Source organism: Diadema antillarum, unplaced genomic scaffold, assembly GCF_040938485.1.
Source record: "Diadema antillarum isolate AM-2024a unplaced genomic scaffold, OU_Dant_1.0 seq00000652_RagTag, whole genome shotgun sequence".
In the NCBI taxonomy this organism is placed as follows: domain Eukaryota; kingdom Metazoa; phylum Echinodermata; class Echinoidea; order Diadematoida; family Diadematidae; genus Diadema; species Diadema antillarum.
Genome location: NW_027271565.1, coordinates 300,173 through 324,768, shown reverse-complemented (window position 1 = coordinate 324,768; position 24,596 = coordinate 300,173).

The following is a 24,596-nucleotide window of genomic DNA, read 5'->3' as shown; positions in this document are numbered from 1 at the left end:
GCAGTGAATCAGGTATAGGACTCCTAAAAGTAAGCAATTAATCATTCTAGGAAAGTAAAGGTGTGGAGCATAAACATGACGAGCTCGTTATGTGTCATTTATCAAAATTAATACCGCCTAAATTGCCTCGCACTATATAGTTTGTCATCGCGAAACCTTAATTAAGCTCCAAGATATCTTTTGATACATTAGTGGTGCATGACAGAGCAATGAGGTACTCTAATCTCTATTGTCCAACGTTTCTCAAAGCCCTTCAAGTGTTAGAGGATGTTGCTCTGAACATAATTTGGGTATAAAAGTGCATTTATACGCAATCATGACGCCACAAACAATTAGCAATTCTTATCGTTGCACGTTGCCCGTGCCTCGAGTGTGACAGGCCGCGTGATTTAACATATCAGAGATTGGGTATTGTTTTGTTGTATTGTATGAAAATGTGAATCGTTCTTTCAATATGTTATAACAAAACGCACTCACAAAAACACACTTACGTGCAATCCCATGGCATCCCCTTCCCATTCGAAATACGTGCATTGACCTTCACACGCCCAACACTCCAATGTGGGGTCATCATAAAAACACACAAAGAAAATCGTTTCCAGAACAATTCGTGTTTGTGTGTGTGTGTGTGTGTGTGTGTGTGGAAAATGTGTGTTTCTCTTCTTCTTTTTTTTTCCAGCGAAATCATATTCATAAAATGTGTATAATGGGTGTTTGTGAGTATTCAGCAGCTTTTCTCCTTTGTTGGGCTTCATTTTGCGTGTATGTGTGTGTGTGTGTGTGTGTGTGTGTGTGTGTGTGTATGTGTGTTATCCACCTTTGGACATTTCAATTCTAAGTCTCGTCATATAATGATAGTAAGCTTCAAGAAGCACATCAAGTTCAAGACCAATCCGAGGACACTTTATCAAAATAAACTATTAATGTTTTAAGTTTCACTTCTCACTCATGCTATTTAACATGCTGTAAATCTTATACGCTGTAAATCTCAATTGAATAAATGTAGTATAGGTGTAAATGGACAATGATTGTCCATTATTGTCTACTGCATACTACTGATTAGGACAAATAAGGTCGTGAAATCATTAGTATGTTATAAAATGTAGGAGTCATCGGCACTAGGAGTATTGCCAGACATTGCCCTATGTTCTTCATCATTGTTTTTATAAATCATATATTGGATAGAACTGATCTGAAAAAGATAAAACACCCATCTATAACTTCTTATCGCCTTGCATACTGTCACCTGAAAGTAGAGTAGACAGACATGTCTTGTCAATATACAGTGTACATGTACACACACACACACACACACACACATATATATATATATATATATATATATATATATATATATATATTGAATAACAGCAATTAGTTTCTGCTCAGAGTCCTAAAAAAAGTATAGATTCACAACAGTAGGTCAATATAAAAAACTCCGTTAGAGACGTAAATTTGACGAATTTTCGCCCATAGGGCTTTGTCTAGTCAATACATTTGTCGTTTTATTTTGAAGCAGATATAAATCAAAATAAAAGATGCGTCGTCAGAGAATATATATTGGCCTATATATATACATGAATATATGAATATATATATGTGACACTGCACCTCAAAACAAACAAAAAGTCGCCAGACATGAATTTTTAGTTAAGATCATATCCTGAAAGAGCAGACTTTAAGCTTTAAAATGATGTATAACTCAAATCAAATGGACTCTCCTAACCTATCTAAATATTGGAAAGAAAGCACAAACTCAGGAAAAGTGTGAACTGAGAAAAGAGGCTCTGAAGTACAGTGTCTATTCAAGCGCTTAATCTTTACCAAACCGTGCTGGCTGTGCGATGAATGGGACAAAAAACAGGAAGTAAACCACCAGAGTAACAACAATGAAGGGATTATCAGATTAAACTAAAATTAAGCATGCCTCATTAACACATTCTGTCCATAATTAATGCTAACTTTCAAAGCAGCAGCACTATCCTTTCAAAAGTTATTAGAGTCGAAAGTGAAGAGTGTGGACAAGGTTTTTCAGAAATGAAAAAGGGATTCTAAAGACACATCTAATCACACTATTCTACAAAAAATGTTCGAGATAAACTGCTTTAAAAAACACACTTTCCTGCCCGTTTTATGATACCAAATTTTAGCATAATGTAAAAGAAGACCCGCTCTTTCAGAAAATATGAAAAAGTCAAGTTCGGCTAGGTTGACCCATTTCACTTATTTTCAGTCCTCACACAAAATCAGTGTGTGCGACTTTATGTTCGTTTTGAGGTGCACGGTCACATATATATAGTCATATATATATATATATATATTTATTTATATATATATATTCATTTATATATATATATTCATTTATATATATATATATAAATATATATATTCATGTATACATATACATATATATGAATATATAGGCCTATAGTATATATATATATATATATATATATATATATATATATATACTTTATTTCACTCAGTCTGATGATGGACTTATTTTAGAATGTTTGAAGATTGCGCTTAGTCCGTTTTGCCGTCAAAATGTGAGGCTTTGCTTTCCTCAGCGTTGTTTGTCTTGATTTTTCCCCAATTTCTCATCGTCTGTGGTACAGACACATCTTGATAACTGTTATGAAAATCAAGATTATTATGATAATGATAATCAGTTCCTATGGAACTCATTTCCACAACCTCGTGAAGCGCAGAGCGGATTCAGTATCACGATGAGAAAATCCATGAAATCATATCCCTGACATCATAATGTACCGAAAGTAAACAGTGACGGAGCAGCCAGGCACTGCGGCTCACCCAGCATCAACACAGCATATAATATAATCACTGTTAGCAGACGACTCGTTCATATTTCGGTTGTTGGTTTCCATGGCAACCAAGCTGTCAGGTTTTCTTGGCGCGGAATCGTTTGCAAAAACATTCCAATTCCCAGCACGGTGATTTCACAAACCGCGTTCCCTAAATACCCCCTGCTTTCTCTCTCTCTCTCTCTCCCCCTCTGCATCCTCACACTTTTATATTACGGCCATGTATATATAATCTCTTTCTGTCTCTCCTTCCCTCTCTGCCCTCTCTCCCTCTCTCTCTCTCTCTGTCTCCCTCTTCCCAAAAGCTATTTGCACCAGACGTGTTTGGGGAGGCGCTATACATAGCGCCGTTGATTTTCCATAAGCATCAGGAAGCTTGCATACGCACCCGAGTCGCGCATACAAGTATCAACTGTATACCATAGCCTCCGACACTATGAAATAATACTCGATGATTTATTAAATTATGCGACAGACTCCAATTCTAAATGGGGCGCTTATCAGATTTCGCCCGTTATGGCGCTGCTCGGAGGTGACAGTGAATGAAATACAAGGATGAATTTCTCCCTCAGTAATGGAGTCAAAACACAGAGCCCATCACGCCTCACTTCCATTAACATTGCCTGTCATTGAAACATATAAGTCATGGTATTTTTCCATGTGTAGTTAACGTGTGAGCATATATCCTACCAGTATGACACCTTTTACATAGGCTCCCACTGATTACGACGATGTACTTTACACAGGAAGCTGGTATCCGTTAATACTCATGGTTACGCTTTTTAAACGAACGGCATTAACGGTGCATGTATAATAACATCAGGATTTGACAAAAACAAAATCGTGAATACATTGCAAATAGTCTACAATATACTTGGCCTTGAAACTTGAAATTGGATAGAGTATTATTTGTTTTATGATATTACAAATTTAAAGAAGAGAAGGTGAAAATGAGGCGTGATTCGTGCGTAGATGCAATATGATGAAGGGATCGAAAATGAAGAAATCTGAAATGAACGAAGCAGCGATGATGATTGTGACATCTGCGTGCACTTTTGTAATCCTTGGTCACAATTGCTTTGTGACATCTTTTTACAAAACAAAAGCTTATTACTTTGAAAACAAAAATGTCTTCATTAAAAAAAAAAAATGACGAAAATTCCCTAATAGTAGCCTACACCAGGTACACCATGGCGGGCCAAATATGACAACATTACGAAATCGCTGAAAATACATATACAATCACGTAAAGCTCTTTTAGCCAATCAAAGAGGGTGAATGTTTGATTCAGAGTATAATTTCATTGTTTTTAACACCAACAGCATGTTATCACGTATCAGAAATAAACAGACCACAACAAAACGTGTTTCCTATAGCGGGGAAGTTCTAGAGGAGCTGACTATCATTAATCCCCAAACAATGGATGCCCATTTTCAAATCTTGGTTATGACAGAAATCGTGAATTATAACACTTTTTCCAATGACAAAGGCAGTCAAATCTTGGTTCTCTAGTTCAGGAATCCAGAATTTCGTTCCCTATTCCTTACAATCCTCACGTTGTGGCCCAACATAGATTTGTCATTGTCATGATCACACATTTTGGAAATCGCCTTTTCATGCCAGGATCCGTTCTTATATCCAAGCGAAGCACCATTGTTTCTGTTAGCAACAATTTGCTATCACTACTAATGTTACTCATATTGTATACATAAAATATGCCCATTACTACAAGTTAGCTACTAGATATGAAGAGTTTGTTCGCAAAATGTACCTCAATTAATCTACCATGATATTATGTCTGGTCTGTGCCTTCGAAGTATGGGTTGAAAATATACAGAAATTCAAGCAATATGGCAAAATAAGAACTTAAAGGGGAATTTCGGGGCAGTTAAAAGTTAGTCTGAAAAGAATGAGTAAAATCGTATGAGCAAAACAGTGAAAATTTGGTCAATATGGTATAAACATTAGAGAAGTTTTGATATTGTGAAAATTTGCTAATTTCTTGCAAAACAGTTCTCGAACAGTTGATATGAATATGAAAATATGTGAGCTGATGATGTCATCACCTCGTACTTCCCATTGACTGTGCAAAAAAAAAATGAATGAAAAAATTCTTTTTTTCTGCATATAGCTTGGAAACAAAATGTTTTCCTTGCCTGAATAACTTCAAAACAATAATCAGTCAGACATATCAGGATTTGAGACTGCATGAGGTATACTTTTCATTTTAACCACAAAAAAAGAATGGAAAAGAAATATTTTTTTTCCAGATTTTGTCACAAACTATATCAAGTCTTTATGAGCAAGTCTTGACATCATCAACGCACTCATTTTCAATTTCATGTTGGGTGTTCACAAGTGTCTTGTGACAATTATCGAAAATTCAAATTTTCGTAACTTCCTTAATTTCTGTACGATTTTAATGAAGTTTTCACTCTAGGGTTTCAAAGATTTTACTCTTTTCTTATCAGACTAACGTTTAAAGTGGTCGAGGCTTCCCCTTCAACAACACAATATTGATTTTGCAACTTTCTTCATATCGCACAAAAAAGTACAAATACTGAGTTCTCTCCCTCTCCTACTTTCACATTTCGTTTCCTACCATAGCTCGTGGAAGAATTCGGGAAATGCCGGAGGGAGAGAGGAAGGGAGAGATCAGCAATCAATATAAATGATTGAAACCAGAGAGGAAACTCATCTTCCTCCATTGACGGCGTCCACAACCAAGAGAAAAACCTTCCGCTTGTGGAATCAAAGCGATCAAAATTCTCGTGACGTCAGCTTTTGAACATAGAATTAATTTCCATGATAAAGAAACTATGATACATTGTACCTATGTCTCTCTGTCTCTCGTTATCATCACATTTCTCTATACTCTCTTTCATTGCCCTACCTATCTCTCTCTCTCTCTCTCTCATTTTGCGCTTTGAAATGCTTTAAACAGATATGTGGCGCCATACGAATGCTGTGAATCATCATTCCGTATATTTATTAATCTACCTGTCTATAATTGTAGTAACTTAAAACATTGGATACAAATTGCTGAAGAAACGGACACTTGTTTAATGCGGATAATCCTATCAAATCTGGGTTTCTCGGCTTAGAATTCGCTAGTAGGCCTACTGGTACACTGCACAATGTCACGTAATGACAAGTTTCTTGTCAGTCCGAACACGAATAAACGGGAAGAGCGATGACAAGTGAATGACTAAATAATTGGTAATAGATTTTCATTTTTCAGGGTTTGGAATCTGACTCACTATACAATCTCAAGATGAGTCAAACTTTCACCAGGGCATAAACATAAGAAAAAAAAAAGCGAAGCGAATTCATTGGCAATTTACCACCGTTTATTTGATATAATGGACGATTGGTTGGTGCCAGCTGAACGAGTAAGCTGCGAGGAGGAACGACCAATGGTGTAATGGCCCATTTGCGAGATGGGACCCAAGGACTATTCCAGGAAGATTTTACCCCCTCGCTCCGCATCGATGGAGTTTTTGAGTCGATTCCTTTGCATTTATGTTTGACGAGAATGGGACGTCAAGTTGCTGTCATCTCATGACAAATTCAGAGTTTGGCATCATGCACATCAGTATTGAAACCTCACGTCCTCGTAGATTGCTGTATCAACAAATGAGACACGTCTGTGCGTCACATCTTTGCAAAAGCGTTTCCAATCTGCACATCGAGACACTTACCGTGGCTGCAGTGGCAATGCTTAAAAGCAATTTCCAAGACACAAATCGTTTTCAATTCAGAGGTGCTATCCTAAAAAGGCATCCTGTTGCTGGTGAAAATTACTTATTCTGCCGAGTACAAATCCTCCTTGTACATACTGGATGGTGGTATAGCAGCAGTTATTTAGGGTTTCTAGAAAAGCTACACTTTTGCATGGCTATTTCATGTAGAATGTCTCTACCTCGAGCAATTTGAGAAGTCTTACCAATTTTCACGGAAGTTGTCGCTCGGTAAAAGAATAACTCGGGACAAAATTCAGCTTGAACTTTCTCTGTCTTTGACAGTGGTAAGGGCAGTTTTTCACTGCATTTCTTTTTATTTCCATGCATGTTGGAACCTACGGCCTCCCTAATGCCTTTTATGATGTAGAGCTCTTCGTCTGCCTATTGGTTTTACGCTTAAGTGTGAGTTTAATGTTGAGCAATACCTATAACAAATAATTATTTGGGATTTATATCATAATATTGCATAGTAAATTAACTAGCACCTGTGATTGTGACAGAAGAAGCTCATAAAGATGGGAGAAGATTGTTCAGTTATTCAAAAAGAATAGGAACATTGTAGCTCGAATCGAAGTGCTTCCGGTAACTTGCTGGAGCAATTTACTTTTGAAAGTCGATACTGAATGTTTTCGGCGACAGGCGGCCGGGCGAAAGTGTCAGAATAGCATGTTCCTTATTGGAATGGATAACAATGTTGCTCGCGTTTTCGAATTATGATCGTGGAATTTGATACTGCCAGCGACTGCAGGCTCCTGTCTTCAATGTTGTCTTCATGGGTATGTTTGTAGTTCCCAACCGATATCAATTGCATGTTTTACATGCTTATGGGTCGTGTATAATCCCGTATCAGTCACAGAACAGCATGTGTTTATGAGCGTAGTTATTCTACTTAACTGAAGATGTATACAGCTAGGCCTACATTATGATACGTTGTCCCAACTGAGATACACGTACTACAATAAAAAATCTGAGGTGCGATAGAACATTAGAATGTGTCTCTGCGTTTGCACATTGATTAAGACATCATCGGCTGTAGGTAGGTGAAGACAATATTTTATGCTAATACGACCCCCTTTTATCTAAAAGAAATCGCCGACTGTATTTCACACAAACGCAAAACAAGACGGTGATTATGAATCTCATGTAACGAACATGCAATTGCAACGGCCTCATTCACGACGCCAACCCGGAAATCGTGAGAGTGGATATTAATTGGACCATCACGTTCCTCACGACATAGAACTGAAGTGTTTGAACTAGAAATTACTTTGGTATTTGAGGAATAGACAGTGCCTGATACCCGTCTAAGCGTGGCATTGGTTCGCTATCCATAGGGAATGTGCGGGTATAAAAAAGCTGTATAATCATGGCTGAAGATAATATGCCGTCAAATAGAAAATGCTCCTCACCCTCAGGCCGAGAGCACTTGCACGATCTGCTTTTCCATCATCTTGTGATCACTTTGAGAAGTGGACTCGCATAAAAAAAAATAATTCAATCTTGTTACAACCTATTGTGCCTTTTACACGCACGGAAAGATAATTGAAGACAGCTGTCATCAGATAACCTTTTATATCATAATTAAGTAGTCTCTTTCCCATCGTCTTTTTCTTCCTCTTCTTCTCTTTCATTGTAACCATTATCAACATAAGCAGCAATATCTCAGTTACGTTGCATGGATTTAGAGCAACGCGAGTCACACGAGCGAAAGAAGAAAAAATGAAATGATAATTTCCTTTTATTTTTTTTTCTGGTCGGCCTTTCGTTTAAACTATTGTTGTGATAGATGTTTCCATTTCTTTTGTCGGGGATAGACACGTCGATCGTTTGTCAAACTGAGCGTTTATTCACGGTGTGATTGGAAGACACTTCCCATGACATCAAACGCAAAAAGGTATCGCTTCTTGATGACTTCCATCCTTGATAACTTCCAACAATCCAATTCAGGATGTTTTGGATCACATCAAGAACAGTTCAGATCTGGAAGCATCATACGTTTAATCAAATCCAGAATTACCTTGGAGCAGTTGAACCAAGGACTCCCAAGTCATCATCTTGTAAGATCCTGAATTCATCCAGGATAACTTTCAGGCCAGGTTAATCCATCCAAGGGAATTTCTACATCAGCCCAATACAGGATGACCTTTCGACCAGGGCTATTCAAGATTCTGTTGAACCAGTTTAATCTTGGATGGCCCTCGCACCCCACAGAGAGCTCTTGGAAAATGTATAGTATGGCCTTGTCTTACAAATGACCGTCAAAGCAGTTCAACCTTGGATCAACGATGCAGGATTACTTTCAGCCTACTGTGATTCACGACGAATTTCTGGACAGCCAGTCTTGGGTAACTTTGGGGTGAGTCCAGTCCAAGATGACTTTTGGGGGAGTTCAATCTAGGATGATTTTAGGTGAGCTCAAAACAGTATCACTTTTCAGTGAATTCAATTAAGGATCAATATTGGGTGTGTTTGAACCGAGATGATTAATGAATGAGTTCATTCCAGGGACTTTCGGGTATGTTCAATTTAGGTTGACAACTGGGGTAATTCAATCTAGGATGACATTTGAGTAAGTTCAATCGATCCAGGACGACTTTTAAGTGAGATCAATCCAGAATATATATATATATATATATATATATATATATATATATATATATTTTTTTTTTTTTTTTTGGGGGGGGGGGGGCGGAGGACAATCGGATGAGTTCAATCCAGGATGAACTTTTGGGGAGTTCAATCCAAGATGTCTATTGGGTGAGTTCAATTCACGATGCCTAATGGGTGAGTTCGATTCAAGGACTTTTGGGTGAGTTGTATCTATAGGAGCTTTTGAGTGAGTTTAATCCAGGATGGCAATCGGATGAGTTCAATCCAAGATGGCAATCGGATGAGTTCAATCCACGATGAACTTTTGGGTGAATTAAATCCAAAAGAATATTGGCTTTAATAGTTCAGTCCAGGATGACATTTGAGTGAGTTCAATCCAGAATAACTTTTGGGTGAGTTCAATCCAGGGTGAATGTTGTGTGAGTTCAAATTGAAATAACTCTTGGGTGGGTCCAATTCCGGATTACTATTGGGTGAGTTCAAATCCAGGATGCATTTTGTGTGAGTTCACTTCAAGATGACCTTTGAATGAGTTCAAAACAGGATCACTTTTCGGTGAGTTTAACCCAAGACGAACACTGGGTGAGTTCAGTCCAGGATAACTATTGGCTTAGTTCAATCCAGGATGATTTGGGGTGAGTTCAAGCCAGAGTAATAATATTGTTACTTGAGTTCAATTCAGGATGACTTTCATATCAGTCTCATCATCACCTCAGGATGACTGTCAGAAGTGTCTGCTCAAGAATACCCTATTGTATCCAGGTCCCATACATTTATAGTGGATGACACGACTCCTGACAGATTTTAATTTTTCGCTGTGGCCCTTTGTTACACAGCTATACATAATGCCCTATATAACAGTAAACGGGTCAACTGCTAGGTTTGTTCAAAGAACTCACAGTTTCCCGATTAGAAAACAAGTCAACTCTCTCTCTCTCTCTCTCTCTCTCTCTTCCAAGCTGCCAAGTTATGATGTAGTTGTAATTGCACAATATTGAAAACGGCATGCATGCCTCAATCCCGGAGATGACAAGAAAGGACCTGATCAATCAATAATGGTAGCCTTGAAAGTAGGCTGTCACTGAGACTGACTGATATCGAAAGTGATATGATATTGTTTGTATATAATAACATATATAGTCCAATAGAATTACACATATGTTGCCCCGAACAACCACAGTTTTCATGATTAATTCAGTGTGAGCAGAAACTGTTATGGATCTACCATGTATCAAGTCCATGGAGATTCACCGTGTCTTAGATTCAAGAGGAAATGCATATGATATATGTATAATTACATAACCCTAAAACATTATGTTTCCAATTGGCGGAGGAAATATAATCACGAGCACAATAACCTCCCCTTCAAAGTCATCGTTGCTATGATATTATAAGTCATGAATAAGATAACTTGCTTCGAAGGACATACCTATTCGCATGGAATACATATACTTATGTATTTATATGTGAATATATGTCCATGATTTTTTTTTTTTATTGTAACAAGTCGTTCGAATTTTCCTCCTGAGGAATGTTTGCGAATGTAATGGAGTCTGGTGATGCGAGGCATCGATACAAACATGACGTGGGAAGAAAAGGGGCAGGGAGTTAATAATTAATGGCATGACAAGTGTGAGTATAAATGAAGGCAAGAGGTACATTGTAGTACCATGTCTGATGAAAACGAAAATCATTATAATTGCCTTTTGCTTTCCTGTACAGTGTGTTTTTCCTTTATTTCATGCATTATAGTTCTCACATCTTAAGATATATCTTTTTAAACATGTAGAAATTTTACATTATCATTTTAGACAAAGATTATCTGATAGCAAAAAAAAAAAAGAGAGAAAATTAGGTGAAAAATTTATTCCTTATTTTTTTTTTCATGCACTGCCATGTTAAGGCATATCTGACTAGCCAAATGGAATACAGGTAGAATATTCATTTTCTTCTAATTGCAATTTGTAATAATAAGTCATGAAAAAGAGGTGTGTTATCAACAACCGTGGAATCGACAGGCACTGTGTGATATAACAGGGCATAAGTAATGTTAAGGAAGATTATATCTTCAATCTAACATGACCATAATGAGGAATAAAATAATGGTGATATTTTACTTCATGTTAACAGTAGAAAAAAAAGTGATTTCAATAATTACTAAAATTATAATTGTGGGTATGATAGTATACATGAAGAAAAGAATAACGTCGCAAAGGAAAAGAAAAAGAAATCTGCTCGAATGAAACACAACCGAAAGAGGCAGGACAGTATAAAGAAGTGACATATGCCCCTTTAACCTACTAAACTAACAAAGCCGTGTGCAGTAAAGTGGGAAGGCGAGCTATAACGTGAGTGCTTAGGGTGAATGGACTGCGCATTTATCACAACGCCAGTCCTGTGATACCAATGATGTATATCGCATGCATGTTTTATGTTATATCGGGGCATAGAAGGTTAGACATAGATTTTAATTGCAAGTGTTCCTCGTGTCATTTTCGGTGGATTACTGTATATTATAATTATGATCGTCTTGCTGAAGGTGAAAAGAAAAAAGGTGCACTTTAAGGCGATGAATTTAAATCATCGAGCTGCAAAACAGACAAATTTGCTACTTCCTGTATATACACACATATATATATATATATATATATACACACACACACACACACACACCTACACATTAACATAACTCATATAAAAATACAGAGAGTAAGGGATGGTTGGCTTTTAAGCGTGTTGTATCTTGCTCTGTGTTTATGAGACGAATAGCGCAAAACCAAATGAAGAACATAAGAACAAATATCGGATTGGACGGCATAAGTCTCATTTGATATGTGATTGAGCAAAATGAACCTTATACTAGAAGAAGAGGGAAAGAGATATCAAAAAGTCCCGTTTTACCGCGGTTTCCACTCACCCTGAGTGATTGGTATGTGGTGAGGAGCATGGCTTCATGACGAACATGGTATACCATAACCGGATGCGGAAATTACAAGTATGCTTGATTAAACGTCAGGGGCTCCTTTAATGTTTTGATTATCGGCAGATGACTCCAGAACCACACCCTGATAAAACTCAAACTCGTCTTCTCTTTGAGGTCATTTCGGGCAGTATATCAGTCTTTGGTTTACGTCAGTGTAAATTATTCTCTCTCTCTCTCTCCCTCCCTCTCTCTCTCCGTTTAGGGGTTTCTGTGTCACGGGTCTGCAGCGAGGGAGGAAACCATCCCAGATATTATATGTCTCACTGAATTCTGCATGTCTTATATATATTTCATGTTGATATTTCATATTGCGTCGGCGTCATGTTTTGTCTCGATATTACTCTTGTCATATGAGATGAAGGTCATGAATTTATCATTGAGCAGTGGTTGAAGGGTATAGCATTATTAGAAATATATGCTACCGGCAACCCTTATTCACATTCGATAAAATTATAGGCCCCTATAGGGTTTATGAAAATACTGAGTTCTCTAAACACATCAAATTATTGTATTTACCTGTGACAGTTTCGATGACGGGCTGCCATCTTTCTCAAACGATTTGATTGATTTTGATTTCAATTTATATCAAATGTAATATCTAATCGGCGACTTTGTGAACTTTATTTGCAATATATTTTTATAGTTTCTTCTCAAGGAACATTGCTGTTGATAATCTTTTCTGCTTACATGATTTCTTTGGTTTGATTTAGTTTGTTTTGTTTCTGTATTTTGAGGGTTTGGTTGTTTGTATATTATATAATATATTTTCGGAGGAATCAGACTTGGCGTTACTTTGCGTAGTCCTGCTGATATACGTTTTCTCATACGGCCTGTGCATGATTCGATTTTACTACACCACATATATTTTGTATAAACACAGCATCTCGTAATCACCGTTATATCTTTTGCCAAAATAATGTACGTGTGATCACAATTATCTCGCACGAGTTCTCCACATAGAACGGAATGAATACTAAACTGTTTTCGAGTCTTTATACAATTAGCAGTACAGAAATGGTACAAATTCATTTCTGTGCAAAGTACTTATACTAGTAATATCGTACTGAAAATACAAACGTCATTTAGGGATTCGCATTCACCCATAATGTTCATGGTTCAAGTTCAAGTTCAAGTTGATTTATTTCACTTCCAACAAACAAATAAAAAATACAAAGAAACGCTCATATACACAGACGTCAGACACAGACACAGACGTCATGAAATCAGTAACACAATGCGATGAACAGAATAACATTGTAAGAAAAATATAGGTAAATTATCAACAGAGATACAAATAACTGTTACGTCACTGTAGTAAATGCATAAACAATATTGCTGGAAATGGGGGGGGGGGGGGGGGAATGCTTGGTTATTGTGATGGTTGTTGTGACGGTTGTTGGCATTTATGTCCACTTGCGTCCATACGCTGGATCTGGTAATAGACAAAGAAACGTGATGATACATAGGGCTAGCTCCTCAGCAATGAAACAGATATTCATCGGGAGGCTTGCCCGTACCATTCATACAGTCTCCGTCATCTCGCCTCATTTACACGAGACTATGCGGTTAATCAAAGCAGACCGCAGGCGATTTCTGAGCGCGTCTTTATCCTACTTTCCTTCTTTCCTTTTCACTATCTCTCCTTTCTTTCTTTCTCTCTCCTCCTTTCTATTTCTTTCTTGTCTGTATTGCTCTTTAAGAATGCTTACGAGAAAATGCATAGCCCTACATCGCTGCGGTTTCGCTTTGACAAGACGGCATCTTCAGGATAATGGCGTATGAATTCTCATCGAGTGTCTGAAAAATTCAATTCCGGCTCACGAACCACATTATCTCTGTGTCAAAGAGTGAAAAGGGGGTTGGAGAGTATGACTTCCCACCTCCATTAGTTTTGAAGATGCGATTGCTAACCATATTTTAGTTATGAACATCATCATTTTAGGCAATCAAACGTAACCATAAAAACAAAATAACAACATGACATTACAATGATGGCGCTTAACTTGCAATGTGGTGTATACATTCCTCTCTGCACCAAGAGGCACCATGCAGGGACGTAAAAGCGAGAACCGGATAACCACGTTCTCTCTCTTCTCAATTCCATACATTTCTACTACTATGAAAAAAAAAAAAGATTAAACAAATTGATTGTGATACTCACTGCCCAACATAATACAGCTTTAAAACTGTCTATATATATATATATATATATATATATATACTCTCTAAAAAAATCGAGTGAAAATATTCACTCCAAAAAGAGTGAATACAAAAAAGAGTGAATTTAGAGTGAAATTGGAGTGAATTTTTAGTGAAAATGTTAATTTTCACTCGTTTTAGAGTGACGTCAGGGATCACTCCAAAATCTTCGAGTGATCCTTGAGGTCACTCCAAAATGAGTGAAAATGAACATTTTCACCAAAAAGTCACTCCAATTTCACTCTGAATTCACTCTTTTTTGGTATTCACTCTTTTAAGAGTGAATATTTTCACTCGATTTTTTTAGAGAGTATATATATATATATATATATATATGTGACAGTGCACTTCAAAACAAACAAAAAGTCGCCAGATATGAATGTTTAGTTAAGACCATATTCTGAAAGACCAGACTTTAAGCTTTAAAATGATGTATAACTCAAATCAAATGGACTCTCCTAACCTATCTAAATGTTGGAAAGAAAGCACAAACTCAGGAAAAGTGTGAACTGAGAAAAGAGGCTTTGAAGTACAGTGTCTATTCAAGCGCTTAATCTTTACCAAACCGTGCTGGCTGTGCGATGAATGGGACAAAAAACAGGAAGTAAACCACCAGAGTAACAACAATGAAGGGATTATTAGATTAAACTGAAATTAAGCATGCCTCATTAACACATTCTGTCCATAATTAATCCCAACTTTCAAAGCAGTAGCACTATTTTTTCAAAAGTTATTAGAGTTGAAAGTGAAGAGTGTGGACAAGGTTTTTCAGAAATGAAAAAGGGATTCGAAAGACGCACCTAATCACACTATTCTGCCAAAAATGTTCGAGAAAACTGCTAAAAAAACACACTTTCCTGCCCGTTTTATGATACCAAATTTTAGCATAATGTAAAAGAAGACCCGGTCTTTCAGAAAATATGAAAAAGTCAAGTTCGGCTAGGTTGACCCATTTCAGTTATTTTCAGTCCTCACGCAAAATCAGTGTGTGCGACTTTATGTTCGTTTTGAGGTGCACGGTCACATATATAGGAAGAGCAAGTTAGAGATTCCAGCTATACAATTCCTAAGCCATAATCAGTTGAAAGAAATGAGACATTAGAGAAGTGATCATCAAACAATAGATTGCAATTTGCAATACTTTGGACCTACAGACGATATTGATGAACGTAATTAGCCAGACGTGAACACATTTAATTTACAAACCATCAAAATATACTGATTGCAGCTGACGAAAGATCAACGACAGGTGAAAAGGACGGTGGCATGTCTGGGGTATGTGGGCAAAGGTGTCCCATAGACTGGGGAAGTGTTGGGTAGGTGATTGGAATAAAGCCTGGGCTCGTGTAATGGAAGGCCGGTAAATCAGAGTGGGTAATGTCGCCTGTTGTTGACCTTTACATTTTCTGAGATTGCCTGACACTTTACGACTCCTGAGAGAGCTTGGTTATTGGTGTTGTTCTAATACTATACCAAGACATAAACATACCTCGCATAACAGACATCGGGCATCCAATACCCGACTGCTTTTAACGGAATAGGGACAGCTATATTTGTCCGGATAAGATACATAGCATTCTTGCGAATGGCTTGATATTTCTATTCGATTTTTTCCATGAAATCTATGCCAAGTTACACCTGCAGTCAGCAGGAGAGCTTGCTGTAGTTGGTTTCTATATAAATCTTATCACCTTAATACCTCCTCGCTTGTGTGCCTTTGATCGTTTCAATTATGCTTGCTCTTCCGGGATAAAGATGATGGTGATTATTATGTTAATTTCATTGAGATAATAATCAAAACCTTAAAGAGAATAATATATACAGGTTGTTTATGACGATATATCAACAATTTCATTCAAATAACTCAGGTTAAAGATCTATAGAAGATAAGTTATGAATATTAAGAATCAAGTAATCATGTTTCAAAAATTATATAAGTACTCCTATTATGAAAACAATACTGACTAAAGACCAGGTTTCATGACAAACAATATGACGATGTTGAAGATTTTCAATGAGTGCGCTTTCCGAATGATGTCACAATACTCCACGATGTAACGATAACCTCACAATGACAAGCTGCTTCTAGTGGTCTCTATCCGTTCTTGGGAAGCGTTGAGGTCTTGCATTCACGTCACCGGTGTGAATTTTACCCTTTATCAATGATTATACCTGGAGTGTGAAATGAAGTCTGCAGTGGTCAATAGGTAGGGTGACTATCATGACTATTAGTGTGTGTTTTTCACTCAATACCTTGATTAAAAGCTTTATCGATTAGAGAGTAGTCTAGCCTTTTCTAGTTGTCAGATGGCGAGTTATTGTTTTCTCTGGTATTCCAATCCTTCATTTAGTTTTAGAGTATACGGCGAAACATCTCGAAGTAGATGCGGTACTACCGAATCCTGTTCCGTAATGATACCAGCTGAACAGAAATCGCACGAGGGAAGGATGGTTGTATGTGCATGCCGTAAAAATACAGTTTGGCTGGAATGTTCGCCTAAGGGTGCCGATAGTGATTGGTTTTATTTCGTCATCAGTGTAATAATAAAACGCTGTGAAGTGCTTTAGGCACCACACATGAGGTGGTTGGAAAGCGCCTTACAAGCAACACAATAATAGAGACCATTATCTTTATGGTTGTCTGGTAGGCCACAAGAAACCCGTTAGAAACTGAATGTTGATGAGTGATTACAGTATTTAGACAATTTTTACGTTTACTCAGGAAAGAACCGGATACTTTTCTTGCCAATACCAAGATTTTCAATGATAAACATGTCTGATAATACACACTAATTGCTTCCTGACTAATTACGTCATACAGGAACATTCTACAAGACAAGTTCAACTCAATATGAAATTATGTTATGGTCAAGACATTCAGACCTCTTTCTTGTTTTCTTATAAGGAAAAGCAGTCGTCTACCACTTCTTTTGCTACGTTCTGAAGATAATCAATCAAAACACATTTAGGTGAGCTAGGATACACTAATGTACAAGATGTCGTTTAGTATCACCTATACTCAACGAGTGTTCCATGCCGTCAATACTTCTCAAGAAATATTAGTAATTGACTCCTCTATCAGCGAAAAGATTGATGAAAACCAAACAGCCTCTTTGATTTTAGAACAAACAGTCGGTGGAAACCCCGCGAAAACATCGATTTATTACTTTCCTAAGGGAATGTTGGTTGTATTATTTCCAGTGCCGTGATATTTCTGGATGATACTAATACCTTTATCGCCGTAGCTGTGGCTTGGGTGTGTAAGTGTGTGTTTCGTATATTGATTTTGTTTGCCAGTCCGTGTGTGTGTGTGTGTGTGTAAGTGTGTGTGTGTGTGTGTGTGTGTGTGTGCGTGTAAGTGTGTATGGCAGGCATGCTTGCACGCGACCGTATGTATATATTTATCAGAGTTTGTCCTTGGCCAAGTCTCGGATTGTTCAACGATGCTTCTTACAAAAATTATGATCTCCTTTAGATGGTAACTTAGTCTAGTGAAATGTTTAGAAACGATTTGCAACGTAAATTGCATTATAAAGCGGTGCCAAAAATATAGTGAAACAAACAGTGGTCATTAGTTTGACTATTCTCTATCAGTGATCTACAGCCCTGTCGACGTTGTAACGCCTAACTGACCTATTTATTCAGACGGAGGTCAATGTTGTTGGGAAGTATACGGAACCTCCCCCTGTAGCCAGGACGCCTCTTAGCCAAGCCATTAAACAACCATTCGGTACTTGAGCCTGCGTCGCTTTACGGTACGCTCCGCACCGTCGTGAACTTGCTGTCACGTGGCGGATGCCAGGGGAACGGTTGATGGTGAGAAATGAGCATGCGCAAACGATGGCTGGGTGTATTGATAGCAAGTAGAGAGGGATTTCAGGAACTCCCTAGTTAACATTGTCTTTGTTTTGACGCACCCTGAATTGTGCAAAACTCTGTGAAATGGAATTCTTCGAAGGACGGATGCAAATGGGCATGAGCATGGTTATATTTTCACCGTGTAATTCCCTTCTTTTCATTCTATCGCACTCCAGTTCTTTTTATTTCAGTTAATTTCACTGAATTATACGTTGTTAATAATGAAGACATATTATAGACGGGCATGATGCCGGAAGACATAGACGAGCATGAAGCCAATTATATGGCTTTATGCCCGTCTATATGTCTTCGTTTATGAAGATTACAGACGGCTGTCATGATATTCGAACATACAAATACAGTGCGTAAAGTTATGTTCAGGAGCACTTAGATGGTATGATATGATATGTATTCATCATAGATAAAAAAAATCATTTTTTTAATCAGTATCTAAAACCATCGTCATCGATGTGAGTTCCTGATGATGATGATGACCATGATCTTGCCCCTGACAAGCAGAAACAGGGATTTAAATTTGGAGAGTGCTATCCACATTTCAGTGCAGAAGGTAAACACGATGGAAGGGTCACGTTTAGCCCGTCATGTGAGGACATGAGACATCTTGAACCAAACCAATCAAATTGCAGAATCGAGTGTAAAATACGACTGTCTATCAAACCTTACTACATTATCATTAAATTTCCCTCCGATTATCGCCTTCAGTGACCAACCAGACTATTGTTGTTGTTGACTTTTTTGGCGCTTCTCAGTCAAACATGACTATTTACGCCAACATGACTATTTACACACAACCAGACTATCCGTGCTATACATTTCTTATATTCAAAACGTCGTGGCATAGTGGATAAGACATCTGGCTTTCACTCAAAGGTCCCGAGTTCGAATCCCGTCAAGCACTGTCAAGTGCGTACGTCCTTGTTCGTATCGACCCAGGTGTATAAATGGACGCATGGCAAAGCTAGGGTAATGATGATAACGTGTATGGCCGTCTTGTAAAGTAGTGCTACCTCTGAAGAGACTGCACTGGATATAGAAGACCATTATTGTTATTAGTTTTATTATTATTATGATCATTATTATTATTACCATTAGCACAATTTTTTTCCCATTCATTTATTCAGTATTCTTTACCTAGGGGAGGCCATCAGTGGCTTATACGATGTTACTCTTGGGGGCCCTGCAACATAATAACAAACTAACAACTGTCATCACTGCTAATATGGTTCTATACAACAGTCAGTACATTTTACAGCTCACGTCTAGGTTCATGCTTGAATACCAGTATCCAACCCATCCTCAGTTTATTTGTAATATTAAATATTCAGATTGTTATCTTTGGTGTAATTTCATCTCTTATATATTCGCCGCTCATCATGCGGTGACGTGTGTGAAAATGTGAAGGTCGTATCAAAATCATTGCATTAAGTATTCATCTAGAGCCAACAACCTCCTCGTTCAATTGAGGCTACTGAAAGCAAGGGGGACGTGATGTGTGGAGCAAATAAAAAAAAAGAAACAAACACAACAGATCACCGTCACGTCAGAGCGTAGGGAAATGCGTTCAGAGGGCCACTATTTAGTTAATATGCGAATCGATTTTTATCACATCTCTGATATAACACACTTGTTGGAAAGCGAGGTAATGTGTTCTTAAAACTCATGTAGTGCTCCCCGAATACTCATACGCACGCATACGCAAAACACGCACATATACCATTACCCCCAGTGGTACAACAACATACGACAACTCTAGACTTAGTTGAATAATGTTTCTCGTGGTTTATCTATTCACGCAGAAATATAAAAACGTCCCCGCAGTTCTGGAAGACAGCTGCGTGAAACGTTCAGAAATTATTCATAGACATCACGGAAAGGACAGCGAATATACACAGGACGTGGTTTTTACAAGCGCGCAGCAAACTGATTTGTTGTTGAAAACGGGGGGGGGGGGGGGTGGTGGTTGGCTGTGGCTGGTCTCGTCGGTGGAGCAGATTTTGATCTGTCACGAGGGTCTTGAAATATTCATATCTTACTGGGTTGAGACATGTCAGCAGAAAAGAGACACAGATGCACACCCTCGAGCAGGAAGAGAAAAAAAATGGCCATCCATCTTTCTCCATCTATGTTTGAATTCTTTATACGTATACACATGGAAATAGATATATGATAGAGAGATAGATAGTATGAAAACAGATGGATAGACAGATGTGTATAGTAGGTAGATAGATAGGTAGATGGAAAGATAGTAAGTAGATAGTAGGTAGAGAGTAGATAGATAGTAGACAGTAAGTAGATAGACAGGTTGATAGTTAGGTAGATAGATGGTAGATGGATAGATATATAAATTATGAATAGAATCCTAGATAGGTAGACAAGTGTAGATAAGTAGATAGATATAGATAGATAGATAGATAGATAGATAGATAGATAGATAGATAGATATTCAGACATGCATTAACAGGGAGAGAGTTCGATGACAGTATACTTCAATTTGCATGACTATACATGGCAAACAATACTATCTGTCGGTGAAAGGAGGAAAGCTTGGAAAGGAGTAGAAAAGGAGAGAGAGAGAGAGAGAAGCAGTCAGGAGAAGGAAGAAAGAAGAGATGGAGGAAAAACTATCTGGTAAGATATCTTGCTTCAAGCGTGCTTGAAAGAGAGATAGAGAGAGAAGGAGAAAAAAAAGAAAAGTAAATACTTGTATTTTAACATTGTCATGTTAAGCTGCATGGATAAAAATATTGTTGGAACAGCCTGGGTGTTGTCGGAGAACGGCAGAAATCAAAAACACGCAGCCAGACATGTAGATAAACATTAATAGAGAAAACAGAATAACAACATAATGGTGTTTGTAAATCGAGGGCAAAGTGCAGCAAAGTGCAGGAAGAAGCTCTCGCCACGAAGATGTTTGCGCATTCATATTCCATGACTCATCTGCTAGAAGAGAATTAAAGAACATGGTTCAAACATTCAAACATAAATGATGCTGCGGTCTTTGTTATGGTACTGGTAAACTCAAGGGAAACAAATCAATTCAATTTTCTGTCACATTTCCTGTTTGTCCATTTTCATATCAGTGGACATCCTCGAAATGTCAAACAGTCGCAAAACAGCAGGGCGAGAACTGTTCATGAGAATGACGGTGTAATATGAACGCAGGAAGAAAGCTGCTTTTAGCTGGATGAGTTGGAATTCTTTCCTATCATGGTCTTATTTATTTCCATGGCTTTTTAAAGCCGAGAAAAAGCAGCACATGGTTGCTTTTTTCTACATAATCTTTTATTATAAATGTTTGTGTCAAAAGATTAGTTCTAACATTGCATACTAAAGATTACAAACATAGCTAATTCAAGGCTTATTTTGTTGTTGCTGTTTTCTGAGTTGTTATCGTCCATACCTCCGTAGTTTTGTTCTGTAATGATTGCATTGTTTTGACTTGTTCTGTTTTGTCAACTTAACTGACATTTTTTCCTTAAATCTGTCAAAGGTATGTATGTTACAGCACATGAGTCAGCTACTCACAAGGGTTTTTTCCTTTCTTGCTGCTTCCCTCACCAATGGTATTGTCTTTGTATGTAGTCATACCGCCACATTATTTCGAATTGTATGTTGTATGTCCTATGAATTTTTCTCTTTTTGTATCTCATTTTGTACTTTCATGTTTTATTGTATGCTCTGTATATTTTTAATGCTTGGTGCAAAATAAACTAAACTGAAACTGAAAACTGAAACTAAAGGTGTAAAATCAGAATGTATTAACTGGTTGGTGTTAAATTTAAGCCGAGTTACTCAGCTGGATAGAACATTAGGATATTCAATTTCAATTCAATTCAATTAAACTTTCATTTTCAACTCATGGGACTTGTAAGGCAAAGACTGGTTTTCAGAGGCGTCCACACATGTAACAGATACAAGCATTATACATAATAAATCAAATATCAAATATTTAAGTTTTGTTTCATGAGCACAGTGCCTTAATTATTTAGTGCCATCGAAAAAAACTCCAGGACTAATACTATACAGAACGTTAATTACTGTATTTGTATACTGTACCGTCTCTCCTTCAGAACAATATGTTGAGGTATCCATGATCACTTTTGTATTTCAGTATTGTGGTTCAGGAGAAAAAAAAAAACCTCATTCTTTCTCTTGTAACATTGTAAACTTGACTGAAGCGACGGATATCGCTGCTCACAGGTAAATCATAAAATGTGTATTTCTCTATAAAGTGTATCACAGCGCATGAGCTGCTATCTACGTATTTGCGACTAATTGATGGTTGTAAAGCTTCGGATATTGACACACACGTCAAGGTGACCGTCGTCTCTTTAGAGCATTCTAAATAGGAGCAATTCATTTAAAACAAAGAGTCATTTTGTTTTAAAATCAAATGTTGTGTTCGATTTGCTGCTAAAGTCCAACATGGTTATAACGAATGGATTGTATACTTAGATACAGTGTTTTTGAGCCGAAACGTCATTTCTAGAGACACTGACTAATAAAGTGAAAATGTTATAACAACATTGATAATGTATATCCCTAAATCTTTGTCCTGCACAGTAAAAAAAAAACAAAAACAAAAAACGATATACAATGGATGTTAAGACATTTGCAGAAAACAATAAAAACGGGAAAATAATAAAGTACACAAACAAAAGTAAACTGCTGCTGCGTTTTCAATTATTACCAACATATCAGTAACCCTGCCAAAATACACGCACACACACACACGCACACGCACACACACACAGGTTTGGTTTGGTCATCGTACGTGTGATTACTATTTGCGATATGGCGACTCATTATGATTTTATTCTTTGTGTGTGTGTGTGTGTGTGTGTGTATGTGTGGCTTGAAGTTTAAATACAATTAATGCTATTGCTTTTTTTTAATGCGATTGCTGCACGTTTGCACCTTGGCGTTAAAGAAGAAAGTAACTAAAAATAGTGATATCAATACGGAAATTTGGCATATGATATCTTTTTCCTTTTTACTGCCAGGGGCGATCCAGGGACACAGTTGTGTGGGTGATGAGTGGGTAGGACAGGAAGATCGATACCTTTAAGCAGCCTTTTGTCTGAGGTATGCCGAGCGACTGAGATACGTGTCCAAGCGGAGGTGGGAGAGGTGATTTGCATTTCAGACTGATTAGGGACGCGACGGGAAGGAAATATACGTGTTCATTTCCCTCATAAAGCTACTCAGTCGAGATCTCTTCCAGCGTCCTTATTTAGGAGAAAGGATATATCTTCCAGGAAGGCACTATAAATGGTTGGATAGAACGATAGATGTGGCGATGCTGCGTAGTAGTGGTGTGATGGTAGGGTTTAAGCAGTAATAATTTGTCAAATTATTACAGAAAGTCTCCACGCATGATACCTTACCAAGAAATCGTGCTGTAGCTTATTGTAGCTATAGCTTATCATAAAGAGGTTATTGTAGTTTAGCTTAATTGATGGCATCAATAATGCATTTTTTTTTAAGTATCGAAGTTATCATATTTTCTTATTATCAAGGTATACACACAAATACACAGACATGCATTCATGCATGATATCCAAGTCAGGGAGGTGGAGTCCTCTTCCCACCTCCCTGGTATGTGGATATCATGCATAAATCTACATGCAAACGTCTCGTATAAATGAAACCTTATTTTATAATGGATTATAGAAATGGAGACATATCATTTTGATATGCTTTAAGTAACTAGGAAGAAGATAGCAGGGAAGAGGTTGAAAGGACGATGAATATAAAAGTAATGTTTTATCGACTGCATCATAGCAGCGAGATGAGATGAGCGGGGAGGTGTGTAATGGACTGTATACGGACCGTCCCGCGGCCGATATAATACAAGTGGCCCGTCTTAGCTGGCTATGAATTTTTCATTCATGAGATGTGATTACGCGTGCTCTGATCTGTGGAGAATAGCCGATCGAAGCCAATACGATCTATGGTCGGGTGGGAGGGATAGATAGAGAGAAACAGAGATACTTTGGATAGATAGATAGATAGATAGAGAGAGAGAGAGAGAGAGAGAGATAGATAGATAGATAGATAGATAGATAGATAGATATATATAGAGAGAAAGAATGAGAGAAATTAAAGTTAAAGGTAGGAATGAATAGACTGTGATAAGGAGGGGAAGAGAATTGCTAAGGACAGAACGCATCATGGATCATAAACTTCAGGCTAAACTCATCGTCCTTGAAACGTTTCTCAGATTTAAGAGAAAGAAAATGGGGACATTAGAGACCTTCTCATCATCATTTCGGAAAATTAGATGAAGATTCATGTACATTGCTTCACCGATTGCCTTGCGGTTCTATAAGGTAAGAATTCATTCATCCATGAAAT